General features: G+C 42.4%; 1 protein-coding gene across 1 annotated transcript in view; it reads right to left on the bottom strand.

Annotated features, from left to right (window-relative positions):
* The window catches only part of LOC311136447 (inactive tyrosine-protein kinase PRAG1-like), a 44,433-nt gene that overhangs the window by 19,558 nt on the left and 8,572 nt on the right, over window positions 1-16,303 (bottom strand). The gene's annotated exons all lie outside the window — the stretch shown is intronic.

The raw sequence follows: 16,303 nt of genomic DNA, 5'->3' as shown, positions 1-16,303 counted from the left end.
ATTAGCCTACTTTTCATCAGCCAACAAGATGAGTAAGCCTAATGAACAGCAAAAGCACTAGCCTATGTCAATCAACTATCCCCCATAGTAAAAAAAGTTGACGTATTCTATTGGTCAACTTGTCCTTCTGTGTAAGAAATAAATATTCCAAACATACTCTGGGACAGTTGTGGGATGCGATAGATCCCAAATTAATACAACCACTCGCATCAAAAAACCTTTTAAAAACAATGAGGCTGATGCAACAGATCAGAACGTTTAGCTTAAAAATGTTGATAAACTATTAGGCTATTTCCTCACATTATAAGTGCAGCCATGCGCACACGGCAGTAGGCTATAAGCGCAAATGTTCCAAAATGCAACCAATGTATGCCAGTTAGGCTCTATGCCAGTTATAAAGCAGATTAATGTGCTTAATTTTAAGAAGTTATTTGGCCACTTTAGTTGTGATACAAACCTTATCAAAACATATAGGCCTATGGGCTAGTAGCTAGGTGACTTTAAAGATGATGGCTAGCTAGCAGCTAGGTGACTTTACAGTGGCTTGCGAAAGTATTCACCCCCCTTGGCATTTTTCCTATTTTGTTGCCTTACAACCTGGAATTAAAATGAAGTTTTAGGGGGTTTGTATAATTTGATTTACACAACATGCCTACCACTTTGAAGATGCAAAATATTTGTTTTGTGTGTGAAACAAACAAGAAATAAGACAAAAAAACAGAACTTGAGCGTGCATAACTATTCACCCCCCCAAAGTCAATACTTTGTAGAGCCACCTTTTGCAGCAATTACAGCTGCAAGTCTCTTGGGGTATGTCTCTAGAAGCTTGGCACATCTAGCCACTGGGATTTCTGCCCATTCTTCAAGGCAAAACTTCTCCAGCTCCTTCAAGTTGGATGGGTTCCGCTGGTGTACAGCAATCTTTAAGTCATACCACAGATTCTCAATTGGATTGAGGTCTGGGCTTTGACTAGGCCATTCCAAGACATTTACATGTTTCCCCTTAAACCACTCAAGTGTTGCTTTAGCAGTATGCTTAGGGTCATTATCCTGCTGGAAGGTAAACCTCCGTCCCAGTCTCAAATCTCTGGAAGACTGAAACAGGTTTCCCCTCAAGAATTTCCCTGTATTTAGCGCCATCCATCATTCCTTCAATTCTGACCAGTTTCCCAGTCCCTGCCGATGAAAAACATCCCCACAGCATGATGCTGCCACCACCATGCTTCACTGTGGGGTTGGTGTTCTCAGGGTGATGAGAGGTGTTGGGTTTTAGTCTCATCTGACCAGAGTACCTTCTCCATATGTTTGGGGAGTCACCAAACGTCGCCTTTTGGCGAACACCAAACGTGTTTGCTTATTCTTTTCTTTAAGCAATGGCTTTTTTCTGGCCACTCTTCCGTAAAGCCCAGCTCTGTGGAGTGTACGGCTTAAAGTGGTCCTATGGACAGATACTCCAATCTCCGCTGTGGAGCTTTGCAGCTCCTTCAGGGTTATCTTTGGTCTCTTTGTTGCCTCTATGATTAATGCCCTCCTTGCCTGGTCCGTGAGTTTTAGTGGGCGGCCCTCTCTTGGCAGGTTTGTTGTGGTGCGATATTCTTTCAATTTTTTTATAATGGATTTAATGGTGCTCCGTGGGATGTTCAAAGTTTCGGATATTTTTTTATAACCCAACCCTGATCTGTACTTCTCCACAACTTTGTCCCTGACCTGTTTGGAGAGCTCCTTGGTCTTCATGGTGCCGCTTGCTTGGTGGTGCCCCTTGCTTAGTGGTGTTGCAGACTCTGGGGCCTTTCAGAACAGGTGTATATATACACACTGAGATCATGTGACAGATCATGTGACACAGATTGCACACAGGTGGACTTTATTTAACTAATTTTGTGACTTCTGAAGGTAATTGGTTGCACCAGATCTTATTTTAGGGGCTTCATAGCAAAGGGGTGAATACATATGCACGCACCACTTCACCAATTTGGACTATTTTGTGTATGTCCATTACATGATCTCCAAATAAAAATCTATTTAAATTACAGGTTGTAATGCAACAAAATAGGAAAAACGCCAAGGGGGATGAATACTTTTGCAAGGCACTGTATAGATGGCCAGCTAGTAGCTAGGTGACTTTAATAAAATCTCCCTAGAGTCGATTGACGCACCGGTTACATAACAAAAAAAGCTAGAGGTACACTACCGGTCAAAGGTTTTAGAACACCTACTCATTCAAGGTTTTTGTTTTTATTTTTACTATTTTCAACCTTGTAGAATAATAGTGAAGACATCAAAACTATGAAATAACACTTATGGAATCATGTAGTAACCAAGAAAGTGTTAAACAAATCAAAATATATTTTATATTTGAGATTCTTCAAATAGCCACCCTTTTGCCTTGATGAAAGCTTTGCACACTCCTGGCATTCTCTCAACCAGCTTCACCTGCAATGCTTTTCCAACAGACTTGAAGGAGTTCCCACATATGCTGAGCACTTGTTGGCAGCTTTTCCTTCACTCTGCGGTCCAACTCATCCCAAACCATCTCAATTGGGTTGAGGTCGGGGGATTGTGGAGGCCAGGTCATCTGATGCAGCACTCAATCACTCTCCTTCTTGGTAAAATAGCCCGGATGTGTGTTGGGTCATTGTCCTGTTGAAAAACAAATGATTGTCCCACTAAGCCCAAACCAGATGGGATGGCGTATCGCTGCAGAATGCTGTGGTAGCCATGCTGGTTAAGTGTGCCTTGAATTCTAAATAAATCACAGTGTCTCCAGCAAATCACCCCCTCACCATAACACCTCCTCCTCCATGCTTTACAGTGGGAACTAGACATGCGGAGATCATCCGTTCACCCACACCGCGTCTCACAAAGACAAGGTGGTTGGAACCAAAAATCTCCAATTTGGACTCCAGACCAAAAGGGCAAATTTCCACCAGTCTAATGTCCATTGCTCGTGTTTCTTGGCCCAAGCAAGTCTCTTCTTCTTATTGGTGTTCTTTAGTAGTGGTTTCTTTGTAGCAATTCGACCATGAAGGCCTGATTCACACAGTCTCCTCTGAACAGTTGATGTTGAGATGTGTCTGTTACTTGAACTCTGTGAAGTATTTATTTGGGCTGCAATCTGAGGCTGGTATCTCTAATGAACTTATCCTCTACAGCAGAGGTAACTCTGGGTCTTCCATTCCTGTGGCGGTCCTCATGAGAGCCAGTTTCATCATAGTGCTTGATGGTTTTTGCGACTGCACTTGAAGAAACTTTCAAAGTTCTTGAAATGTTCCGTATTAACTGAACTTCATGTCTTAAAGTAATAATGGACTGTCATTTCTCTTTGCTTATTTGAGCTGTTCTTGCCATAATATGGACTTGGTCTTTTACCAAATGGGGCTATCTTCTGTATACCCCCCTACCTTGTCACAACAACTGATTGGCTCAAACGCATTAAGAAGGAAAGACATTTCACAAATTAACTTTTAAGAAGGCACACCTGTTAATTTAAATGCATTCCAGGTGACTACCTCATGAAGCTGCTTGGGAGAATGCCAAGAGTGTGCAAAGCTGTCATCAAGGCAAAGGGTGGCCATTTGAAGAATCTCAAATATAAAATATATTTTGATTTGTTTAACACTTCCTTGGTTACTACATGATTCCATGTGTGTTATTTCATAGTTTTGATGTCTTCACTATTATTCTACAATGTAGAAAATAGTAAAAATAAAAGAAAAACCCTTGAATGAGTAGGTTCTAAAACCTTTGACCGGTAGTGTTTTTTTTGCATTGGAAGCGTCTCAATCCACCGCATCCGCCAGTGTCGCACTTCTGCATCTGTGGTGAAAGGTGTCAGAGTTAGAGCAGTGTTTGTCAGACCATGAGACATCCCGAAAATCAGTCTTCTGACGTATACGTCTGTAGTGTCCGAACGGTTTGACCTACAAACTAGTATGACCACTCTATGGAAAGGGGAGATTCTCATGAACACAATGGTTTTCTCCGTACGACCCCCACAAGTGCATGGGACTCGTCTGAAGGTAACCGGTAACAGTAAAAAAAAAAAAAAAACATATTTCCTGATTTTATTTCATTTTTTTCCTCTTAGGACAGACACTTCAAAACCTTGTTTCTTATGATTTATTTTTTTACCCTCATTTTTGCCATTTATGAATGGTGTTATTCAATGCGTTTCTATGGGCTTTAGTAGTAAAGTTCAAAATCAATATTTTATCCAATTTTTTTTTATAGATATTGATTTGATACCTAAAGTGGTCCTAAAATTCAAAATCCAATATCTAAACTACTACTACTACGTAACATATCTAAACATAATTTCTCTCCCAGCCCAGGTCATGATGAACATTTCCATTGAACAATGGAACAACACAATTTTCTGTCTGATAGAGGAAGTGGAATAGAGAATAGAACCAGGGACTAGGGAAGGACAGCTCTGTCTGAAATAGATTACTGAGAACATGATTTCTCTTTACAGAGCAAAGGGTGACCTTGGCAAGTAGCCTATTTAGCCATCGATATAGAGATATTTTTCCGAGGATGATATGAGGGTTAGGGATGGGCATGAGTAATCAAGTACTCAAACGGACGTCAAAGCTCGATCTGTAACCAGAGATCACATTTCAAATACTGTAAAACTATTTGGTTGAATGTGCTTTATGGCTGACCGAACAGGCAAGTTAAATGTTGTCTTGAAGAAAACATTAAATTTGCTTTGACTCTAGTGTTCTATTTGTACATGTGCATTTGCGGGGCACAACAAGAAAGAAACCAAGCATCACACTGTTCTTCTCCCTAAATGACCTTTACCCTCCATGTCTCATTCACTCAATTGCGTTCCAACCACTCCCTCTACACATGCGTGCTGAGTGCGCACACAAGCTCCCGTTAGGCTTACAGAAATAAATGCCTATTAAAAACATATCTAACTGATAGGATATACAAACTACATTCCTTGACAAAAGACAAGTTTTACCATCACAAATTCAAAATGGACTGGTTGATTGAAGTAGCAAAATATGTGCTCCAAAAACGAGCTGCAGTTTTGGAATAATTGTCTCGTCTAACTTCCGCTTAAACTACTTTGCGAACTGCTAGTGCCATTTACAGTTGGTTAGCCGAGGCTATAACCCCCTAAACATACAGGTTCCACATGGAAAATATGCAAAAACATTTGTTTGATAAAGACAAAGAGCGTATCTTCATCAGAATCATATGCCTACTCATATGCTTTACTCCCGAGTGGCGCAGTGGTCTAAGGCACTGCATCGCAGTGCTAGCTGTGCCACTAGAGATCCTGGTTTGAATCCAGGCTCTGTTGTAGCCGGCCGCGACCAGGAGACCCATGGGGTGGCGCACAATTGGCCCAGCGTCGTCCAGGGTAGGGGAGGGAATGGCCGGCAGGGATGTAGCTCAGTTGGTAGAGCATGGCGTTTGCAACGCCAGGGTTGTGGGTTCGATTCCCATGGGGGGCCAGTATGAACATTTTAAATTAAATTAATGTATGCACTCACTAACTGTAAGTCGCTCTGGATAAGAGCGTCTGCTAAATTACTAAAAATGTCAAATGTACTCATGAAACAGATGTCGTGGCCGTAATTCATCACCATGCAGTGTTCCATGTGGAATTGTTCATCCATTTGGAAAATTCCAAAGAACAGGCAGAATAAACTAAATCGAACGTCTGTATATCAAAAAGACACATTTAGGTTTTTCTTTCAACTCGCCAAATTGAGCCCCGCTTCAAATGATCACTGAGACTAACTGCTCCAGACGCATCACTTCAGACTGGCAACTTCTTTCCTTTTTGAAGATTGTGTTCCACAATATAATATAACCAATTGATATCACGGTTTCAGTAAATTAATCTTAAAATGGCACTTGCTTTTTTATTTACTGAATATATAAATGGAGTGCTTGAAAAAAAATAATGCGAGTTGAACAGTCAACAAATGTCAAACGCTACAGGATGATATGAGGATTAGAAGTATTCATACCCCTCGACTTACTCCACATTTTGTTGTGTTACAGCCTGAATTTTCTCTCCCATCTACACACAATTCCTCAATGACAATGTGAAAATGTATTGAAAATGAAATACAGAAATATCCAAATCCCTTGACTTTTTCCACATTGTTACGTTACAGACTTATTCTAAAATGGATTCAATAGTTTTTTCCCCCTCATCAAGCTACACACAATACCTCAATGACAAAGTAAAAACAGGTTTGTATACATTTTTGCACATTTATTAAAAATAAAGAACTGAAATATTACATTTACATAAGTATTCAGACATTTTACTCAGTACTTTGTTGAAGCACCTTTGGCAGTGATTACAGCCTCAAGTCTTCTTGGGTATGACGCTACAAGCTTGGCACACCTGTATTTGGGGAGTTTCTCCCATTCTTCTCTGCAGATCCTCTCAAGCTCTGTCAGGTTGGATGGGGGGCATTGCTGCACAGCTATTTTCAGGTCTCTCCAGAGATGTTCGATCAGGTTTTAGGTCCGGGCTCTGGCTGGGCCACACAAGGACATTCAGAGACTTGTCCCGAAGCCACTCCTGTGTTGTCTTGGCTGTGTGCTTAGGGTCGTTGTCCTGAGCGCTCTGAAGCAGGTTTTCATCAAGGATCTCTCTGTACTTTGCTCTATTCATCTTTCCATCAATCCTGACTAGTCTCCCAGTCCCTGCCGCTGAAAAACATCCCCACAGCATGATGCTGCCACCACCATGCTTCACCGTAGGGCTGGTGCCAGGTTTCCTCCATACGTGACGCTTGGCATTCAGGCAAAAGAGTTCAATCTTGGTTTCATCAGACCAGAGAATCTTGTTTCTCATGGTCAGAGTCTTTAGGTGGCAAACTCCAAGCGGGCTGTCATGTGCCTTTTACTGAGGAGTGGCTTCCATCTGGCCACTCTACCATAAAGGCCTGATTGGTGGAGTGCTGCAGAGATGGTTGTCCTTCTGGAATGTTCTCCCATCTCCACAGAGGAAATCCAGAGCTCTGTCAGAGTGACCATCGGGTTCTTGGTCACCTCCCTGACCAAGGCTCTTCTCCCCCGATTGCTCAGTTTGGCCGGGCGGCCAGCTCTAGGAAGAGTCTTGGTGGTTCCAAACTTCTTCCATTTAAGAATTATGGAGGCCACTGTGTTCTTGGGGACCTTCAATGATGCAGACATTTTTTTTGTACCCTTCCCCAGATCTGTTCCTCGACACAATCCTGTCTCCGAATGCTACGGACAATTCATTCGACCTCATGGCTTGGTTTTTGGTCTGACATGCACTGTCAACTGTAGGACATTTATATAGACAGGTGTGTGCCTTTCCAAATCATGTCCAATCAATTGAATTTACCACAGGTGGACTCCAATCAAGTTGTAGAAACATCAAGGATGATCAATGGAAACAGGATGCACCTGACCTCAATTTCGAGTCGCATAGCAAAGGGTCTTAATACTTATGTAAATAAGGTATGTTTTTTATTGCTAATAAATGTGCAAAAATGTCTAAAAACCTGTTTTCGCTTTGTCATTTTGGGCTATTGTGTGTAGATTGCTGAGGATTTTTATTTATTTAATACATTTTAGAATAAGGCTGTAACGTAACAAAATGTGGAAAAGGTCAAGGGGCCTGAATGCTTTCTGAAGGCACTGTATTTTTTAATTCTGTACAGGCTTCCTTCTTTTCACTCTGTCATTTAGGTTAGTATTGTGGAGTAACTACAATGTTGTTGATCCATCCTCAGTTTTCTCCTTTCACAGCCATTGAACTGTTTTAAAGTCACCAGTGAAATACCTGCACGGTTTCCTTCCTCTCCGGCTACTGAGTTAGGAAGGACGCATGCATCTTTGTAGTGACTGGGTGTATTGATACACCATCCAAAGTGTAATTAATAACTTCACCATGCTCAAAGGGATATTCAATGTCTGCGTTTTATTTTATTTTACCCATCTACCAATCGGTGCCCGTCTTTGTGAGGCATTGGAAAAAAATCTTTGTGGTTGAATCAGTGTTTGAAATGTACTGCTCGACTGAGGGACCTTACAGATAATTGTATGTGTGGGGTACAGAGATGAGGTAGTCATTCAAAAATCATGTTAAACACTATTATTGCACACAGAGTGAGTCCATGGAACTTATTATGTGTCTTGTTACAGTAATCTAAAAGGTTGCTTGTTCGAATCCCCGAGCCGGCAAGGTGGAAAAATCTGCCGTTCTGCCCTTGAGCAAGGCAGTTAACCCCCACAACAACTGCTCAACGGTATAACGTGGATGTCGATTAAGGCAGCTCCCGGCACCTCTCTGATTAAGAAGGGTTAAATGCTGAAGACTCATTTCAGTTTAATGCATTGTTGTGCAACTTCCCTTTCCCAGAGTATGCAACTTACTACTTATTAACACATCTTTACTGCTGAACTTATTCAGGCTTGCAATAACAAAGGGGTTGAATACTTACTCAAGATATTTAAGCTTTTTATTTTTAATTAATTTGTAAACATTTCTAAAATCTTAAATCACACTTTTGACATTATGGGATATTGTGTGTATCGTCGTGGTCAAATGTTTTGAGAATGACACAAGTATTGGTCTTCACAAAGTTTGCTGCTTCAGTGTTTTTAGATATTTTTGTCAGATGTTACTATGGTATACTGAAGTATAATTACAAGCATTCCATAAGGTGTCAAAGGCTTTTATTGACAATTACATTAAGTTTATGCAAAGAGAAGTTGCTCTCGTAGGATGTGTTGGTGCCATTCTGGATGCCCCAAACAATCGGAAAGGGGATTCATCAGAGAAAATGACTTTACCCCAGTCCTCAGCAGTCCAATCCCTGTACCTTTTGCAGAATATCAGTCTGTCCCTGATGTTTTTCCTGGAGAGAAGTGGCTTCCTCGCTGCCCTTCTTGACACCAGGCCATCCTCCAAAAGTCTTCGCCTCACTGTGCGTGCAGATGCACTCACACCTGCCTGCTGCCATTCCTGAGCAAGCTCTGCACTGGTGGTGCCCCGATCCAGCAGCTTAATCAACTTTAGGAGATGGTCCTGGCGCTTGCTGGACTTTCTTGGGCACCCTGAAGCCTTCTTCACAACAATTGAACCTCTCTCCTTGAAGTTCTTGATGATCTGATAAATGGTTGATTTAGGTGCAATCTTACTAGCAGCAATATCCTTGCCTGTGAATCCCTTTTTGTGCAAAGCAATGATGACGGCACGTGTTTCTTTGCAGGTAACCATGGTTAACAGAGGAAGAACAATGATTTCAAGCACCACCTTCCTTTTAAAGCTTCCAGTCTGTTATTCTAACTCAATCAGCATGACAGAGTGATCTCCAGCCTTGTCCTCGTCAACACTCTCACCTGTGTTAACGAGAGAATCACTGACAATGTCAGCTGGTCCTTTTGTGGCAGGGCTGAAATGCAGTGGAAATGTTTTTTTGGGATGAAGTTCATTTTCATGGCAAAGAGGGACTTTGCAATTAATTGCAATTAATCTGATCACTCTTCATAACATTCTGGAGTATATGGAAATTGCCATCATAAAAACTGAGGCAGCAGACTTTGTGAAAATTAATATTTGTGTCATTCTCAAAACTTTTGACCACGACTGTAGGTCAGTGACAAAAATCTCAATCTTAATCAATTTTCACATTTATGCTGTAACAACATTTTTGGGGGAAATATCAAGGGGTGTGAGTACTTCCTGAAGGCACTGTATATAGTCATATCCATGGGAGATCTAATAATAATAATATAATAATAATATGCCATTTAGCAGACGCTTTTATCCAAAGCGACTTACAGTCATGTGTGCATACATTTTTACGTATGGGTGGTCCCGGGGATCGAACCCACTACCCTGGCGTTACAAGCGCCATGCTCTACCAATTGAGCTACAGCAATAGAGAAGCCCACTCTTATAATGATACATCATTACATTATGCAGTACATTCTACATACAGCCAGGGTTCCTGAATGCATTAATGTCTCTGAAAATCCAATACGGATCTAGAACTGGCTGTTGTTGATCAATACAGAGAAAGGAGAGTGAATGTTATTACATTTACATTTACATCTTATCCAGAGCGACTTACAGTTAGTGAGTGCATACATTTTATTTTTTTCATACTGGCCCCCTGTGGGAATCGAACCCACAACCCTGGCGTTGCAAACGCCATGCTCTACCAACTGAGCTACATCCCTGCCGGCCATTCCCTCCCCTACCCTGGACGACGCTGGGCCAATTGTGCGCCGCCCCATGGGTCTCCCGGTCGCGGCCGGCTACGACAGAGCCTGGATTCGAACCAGGATCTCTAGTGGCACAGCTAGCACTGCGCACTACGATGCAGTGCCTTAGACCACTGCGCCACTCGGGAGGTAGAAGAAGTAGTAGTAGTAGCAGCAGCAGCATAAATCAGCATCATCATCCTACCACCATGACTGGACCTGAAAATAGCTTTCCTGTAGCCTCCTCCCAGCAGCACTGCAGCAGCAACTAGCTGGGCTGTTAATGAAACATGGTGCTAGGCTAGAGAGGATATAAACACAACATTAACACAGCCTAATGAGCACTACCTGCTGGGGAGAAACCCCCAGTACTGAACCCCCAGTACTGAACCACACAGTACTGAACCACACAGTGACACAGTACTGAACCACACAGTACTGAACCACACAGTACTGAACCACAGTGACACAGTACTGAACCACACAGTACTACTGAACCACACAGTACTACTGAACCACAAAGTGACACAGTACTGAACCACACAGTACTGAACCACACAGTACTGAACCACACAGTGACACACTACTGACGCGTCTTGGCCACTCATCTCCGCCTTGGCAAAGTGTTCTTGTCTAACCACAACGTAATTTGGAGCGTGTACCACCCTGCTTTCAAGTCAATTCGCTAATTCTTCATGCAGCTGACATGCGGTAATGTTAATTAATAGTGTAATAGCCTTTAGTTCTTGGCATTTTGTGTTAGTTATTGTGATAGGCTCACGTTTTAGTGGTACAGCGTACCCCCACTATTTATTTTGCCGGGACACCGGACTGGACCGGCTTACTTTCACCCCTGTTCACAAGTAATGCTGGTGTGTTGCAATGCTGATTCTCTTGCTGTTGCATGCAGGGTCGTTTTTATACTATGGTAGAAGAATAGTGACCATTGTTTCAGCAACGGGCTGGTCACATGAACAACAGGCTGGTCACATGAACAACAGGCTGGTCACATGAACAACAGGCTGGTCACATGAACAACAGGCTGGCCACAAACCACTGCCTTGCTGCCAAGGATATAAAATGTACAGCCACAGGGCTCTCCTTCCTTCCCTCCCTCTTTCTTTCTCCCTCCCGATTTATGAGTCCTCAAGGTCTAGTCATGCTACCCGGATGGATATAACCCATTTAACATTCAATACACCCTACATCCTTTGCCAGACTATCTTTCACCCCATCACCTCCAGCTCATCAGATGACTGGGGTTGCATCCCAAATGGTACCCTATTCCCTAACCCTATCTGGTCAAAAGTAGTGCACTATAAAGGGAATAGGGTGCCATTTGGGACGCGGCCTGTAAGCTCCACATCCACAAGCCATGGAGGAATAAACCTGGGAGGGAGGGGTGATGGAAGCTTATGTAATCAGACAGGATATGCATGTATCTATCTGGGCAGCTGGCAGAAGGCCATGGTTTCACACACAGGGCTGGGGCCAGGAGTCAGAGAGGAGAGAGGCTGACTGACAGCCCAGCCGTCAGTACTGACCTATGGGGAATTTCCCAACACCTTTCTGATGCATTTCAGTCACTTCAAACCATACTTCCTTCAGCTTGAAATACTGTCCAAAGTACTGGTCAGACTGATTTGTAAGACTGTCATAGCCCCAATTTAAAAAAGTACACATTGCCTGTTGATTACGTCACTCTTTTACATGGGGAGGTCGCAGAAGTTATTTTATATCAAAATGGGGTCGCAGACCAAAACAGTTTAGGAACACCTGCTGTAGACAGTCAGCACCGTATAAGCTTCTTTATGCAATACACAGTACCTGCAACTTGCCATTAAAGCAGTAGACAGTTGGTTAGTCTAAAAGGTGTCAATCAGCTCATATCTGAAACCATTATTAGTTTGTTCAGAAGCACTGTAAAAGGATTCAGCTAAAAGTATCATACAGTCCCTCACACTGAAGTATCAGCGAAGGTCCAGGCATAGCGGATATCAGACACATTATGATCCCAGATCTGACGGTCCCTATCAGTCAGAAACCACCATGAAGTAACACAACTCTCTCTCTCTCAACAAGAGACGGTGTATTTCAAGTGTCTCTCCACAGGAAAAGCAAATGGCACCTCCTTGCCGGGGACAGTTTGGTAGTTGCCCGGGGCACAATCTGCTCTTGCACTGCCAACTGAAAACACCCTCATCCCATAGTATTAGTGCTGAGCGATCAGTGCTTTCTGAAGTCGTTTTGGATTCGGTTCCATTATTAAAAAAACAATCACGGTTGCAAATAGTCCTGATAGCCATGATTAGCTGTTCAGGAGTCTTATGGCTTGGGGGTAGAAGCTGTTAAGAAGCCTTTTGGACCTAGACTTGGTGCTCCGGGACCGCTTGCCGCGTGGTAGCAGTTGTGTATATTACATTTGATGACTATTATTTCATTCCAAGTCCTCATCTCATCTCTATAGAGCTGCTGCCTCTGCTATCTGACAAAATCACTATTTTAGTAGTTCTTCAAAGTAAATAAGGCATACTTTTATGACTGCTGAATGCCAACTATCAATCACTTAGATCATGTATTTTCAGGTAGATACCTCATGAAGCAACTGCTCTCTATGTATCCTCTCTTGATCGCACATTCTTTTGTCTAACATAGCAGGCATAAAAGAAACAGACCCGGACAAGTAGCCACGCAATGGATTATGGTTATTGTAGTTAATTATCACGTTTTCTGCGCTAAACTACGTAGAATATTGGCCTACCACGTCGCACAGTTCAGGCTTGATCCAATTGATCTCTAGAGAAACTGCACTCACAGAAAAAACCTGAACGAAATGGAATTCAAATAATTGAACCAACATGGGCCAATTAGTTGTTTAAAAAACGAAAAAGAACCGACATTTCCGTGAATCGCTCAGCACTACATAATAAACACACATACTATTTGGGGTAAGACTGTAGGCCACACACACACAACGGTTTGGACCAACTGTCACCAAGGATAAAAGGACTGGTTCAAAAGTATCACCTAACACGAGGATCTCACTGCGACAATGTTTGTTTGTTTCCTCACAGTGATCAAAAGAACTGTGAAACACCCATGAGAAGGCCATATTTCTCAACCATCTGTTTCTTTAATGATTCATCACACAAAACGCTGCCTCATCGGTGTTGGGTTGGTTTGCCTGTTTTCCTCCTCCACATCCCTGTGGAAACGCCACCGTATCACTGGTTGAGTCTTAAAATGGCACCCTATTCCCTATGTAGTGCACTTCTTTTGACCAGAGTACTTTGGGCCCTGGTCAAAAGTAGTGCACTATGTAGGGAATAGGGTGCCATTTGGGACGCACTACACTGTCAGTTTGTCTTCCACTTCCCCGTGTTACACTATTCTCAAAGGCTTTCTAAGTCACTGTCTTGTTGTGATTTAGGTCTGTTCAAGATGTTTCCTGAATGTATTATGTGAATTGTGAGATTGAATCTGCTGCCATGTTAAAAGGGACACTTCACTGTAGTCTACGTGAGGGCTGAAGCAACTCCAGGGCGTTTGTTTAAAGACAAGCTTTCTGGCTTGGCACAGGCAGGTCAGACCAAGAGTACAGTATTACCCTTAACAGTTATGCTCTGGGAAAACAAATAAGATCAGAATACCCAAAAGCATGACATCGCTAGGGCAAGGCATGTTCCCACATGAGTCTCTAGAAAGTGTATTTTTACCAGTGCAGCAGCATGCTAGCAATGTCATAATATAATGGGAGAGATGCATCGGCTTACTAGTATTACAACCAAAATAAAGGTCTGGGAAACACCATCAGCAACAGGGGTGATAGTGTTCCCTCCAGCCAGCCAAACGCCATCAGCAACAGGGGTGATAGTGTTCCCTACAGCCAGCCAAACGCCATCAGCAACAGGGGTGATAGTGTTCCCTACAGCCAGCCAAACGCCATCAGCAACAGGAGTGATAGTGTTCCCTACAGCCAGCCAAACGCCATCAGCAACAGGGGTGATAGTGTTCCCTACAGCCAGCCAAACGCCATCAGCAACAGGGGTGATAGTGTTCCCTACAGCCAGCCAAACGCCATCAGCAACAGGGGTGATAGTGTTCCCTACAGCCAGCCAAACGCCATCAGCAACAGGAGTGATAGTGTTCCCTACAGCCAGCCAAAACAGGAGCTGTTGCTGAGACTAATTTGTTTTGTTTCTGATGACAAACCTTAACAGTTGCCAAAGAATTAAGAGTAGGAAAAGTCACTGGGATTGTCTTGATGCATCAAATGACCTTGCTCCCCGAGGACTTAACCTAATACTGTATAAGTTAGACACATTTTAACACACATGTATGAATACCACCACTACAGCTTCCCTGCAGGTTAAAACTTAGACATAAGTAGTCATCTACACAGTGAACCAGCACAGCCTTGTTGACCAAACACCTGAAGCTCTGCAAGGACTTGAGGAATATACAGTTGTATTCTAAACCTACCCGATAAAGCAAGGCTTATTTTAAAGTGACCATTTGAAGTCAACATGCTGGCGAACTGTATGTCTCCTTCTGGTTTGGGTCTGAGTCAGAAAGCTCAACGTGTAGTAGTAATCTGAAGCCCCGTGGTCTAAATAGTACAGGGGGAAATGTCACTAGAGTTCAACAGCTAGGTTATTCTATACAGCCATGTTATGTCTGTGCTTAGATAGGCTACAACTTTCTCACAGATGTCAAAAACATTATAAAGTCAATTACAATCTGAGATACATCTTAGTTAAATGCATATCAACATCTTAGTTAAATGCAGATAATTGACAAGGTTATCTTTGTATGTGCCTGTCAGTGTCAATGGGACAAGGCACAAGGACTCTTTTACCAGTCCCATCTATTGTGTGGTGGCCAAAACTAACTTACAATGTGACAGGGACATTTTTTACAGCCCATCTTGTTCTTGAAATGACAATGAAAAGTTAAGACTACTACAAATGGAACAAGGAATGCATTGAGACTGGTTGCGGAACAGTCGGAATGATCCTTAGGGTTCTAGAATGAGAATGGAGGCTGATACCGGCTGAATAATCTCACTATGAAAGGAGAGATCACAGTAGACAGACGCCCCCCTGGCCTTGCATCACTGCATCACTGCATAAACAAGGAAGCATCGTTTAATCATCACACACAGAGAGAGAGAAAGAGAGAGTTGTTTTTTTTGTTCTCACTTTTGTTTATTGTGTATTTCATTTGCTTTGGCACATGTTTCCAATGCCAATAAAGCCCCTTTGAATTGAAAAGACAGAGAGACACAGACTAAAGGGACAGACAGAACTAGAACACCACCCATGTGGTTGCTAGGCTGAAACTATTTCATCAAAACACAGTTGACATTCCCAAAACAGTCAGTGAATACTTAATAATCAAAACAGCGAAAAACTTTTAGAGTACAAAGAAAATGTAAAATGTCCACACTACACTAAGTGTTAATACCTTCTTTCGTTACTTAACTTACACAGCCGTGCATTACTGTATCCACCTATGGAATAGTAGCGAGTGACTGGGACCTGGTGGCAGGTCGAGCGTTGGGCCAGTAACCGAAAGGTCGCTGGTTCAAATCCCAGAGCCGACTAGGTGACAAAATCTGCCGATGTGCCCTTGAGCAAGGCACTAAAGTTAACCCTAAGTCACTCTGGATAAGAGCGTCTGCTAAATGACTAACATGTAAATCACATCTAAAGGATGGAATATACTTTGAAGTTTCACAGATAAATACATATCTCCCATTAGAAAATTAGAATCCAATTCATGATGAATGAGGTCCATTACTGTCGTGCTATAAAGAATGACACTCTATTGCTGGCATGAAGCACCATACTATGCCTGTACCAAGCAGTGCACTGGGTAAGTGAGCCTAAAAACCAATAATGAACATTACAGATTAAAGTTATTTCTGTCATGATACATTTAGAATCACATTCGCTTAAAATATTGTGTCACATCAATATGGAGTAGCCATCCATTTCCAACTGAAATCACTGACAAACTCAATGACAATACTGTATTTTCAACTAGTAAACTACAAAGACAAGCAAACCTACTTCGTCAA

The sequence above is a fragment of the Coregonus lavaretus genome (assembly GCF_964263955.1).
Source record: "Coregonus lavaretus genome assembly, chromosome: 10".
NCBI classification, from domain to species: Eukaryota; Metazoa; Chordata; class Actinopteri; order Salmoniformes; family Salmonidae; genus Coregonus; species Coregonus lavaretus.
This window is presented reverse-complemented; position numbering and strand designations above follow the sequence as displayed.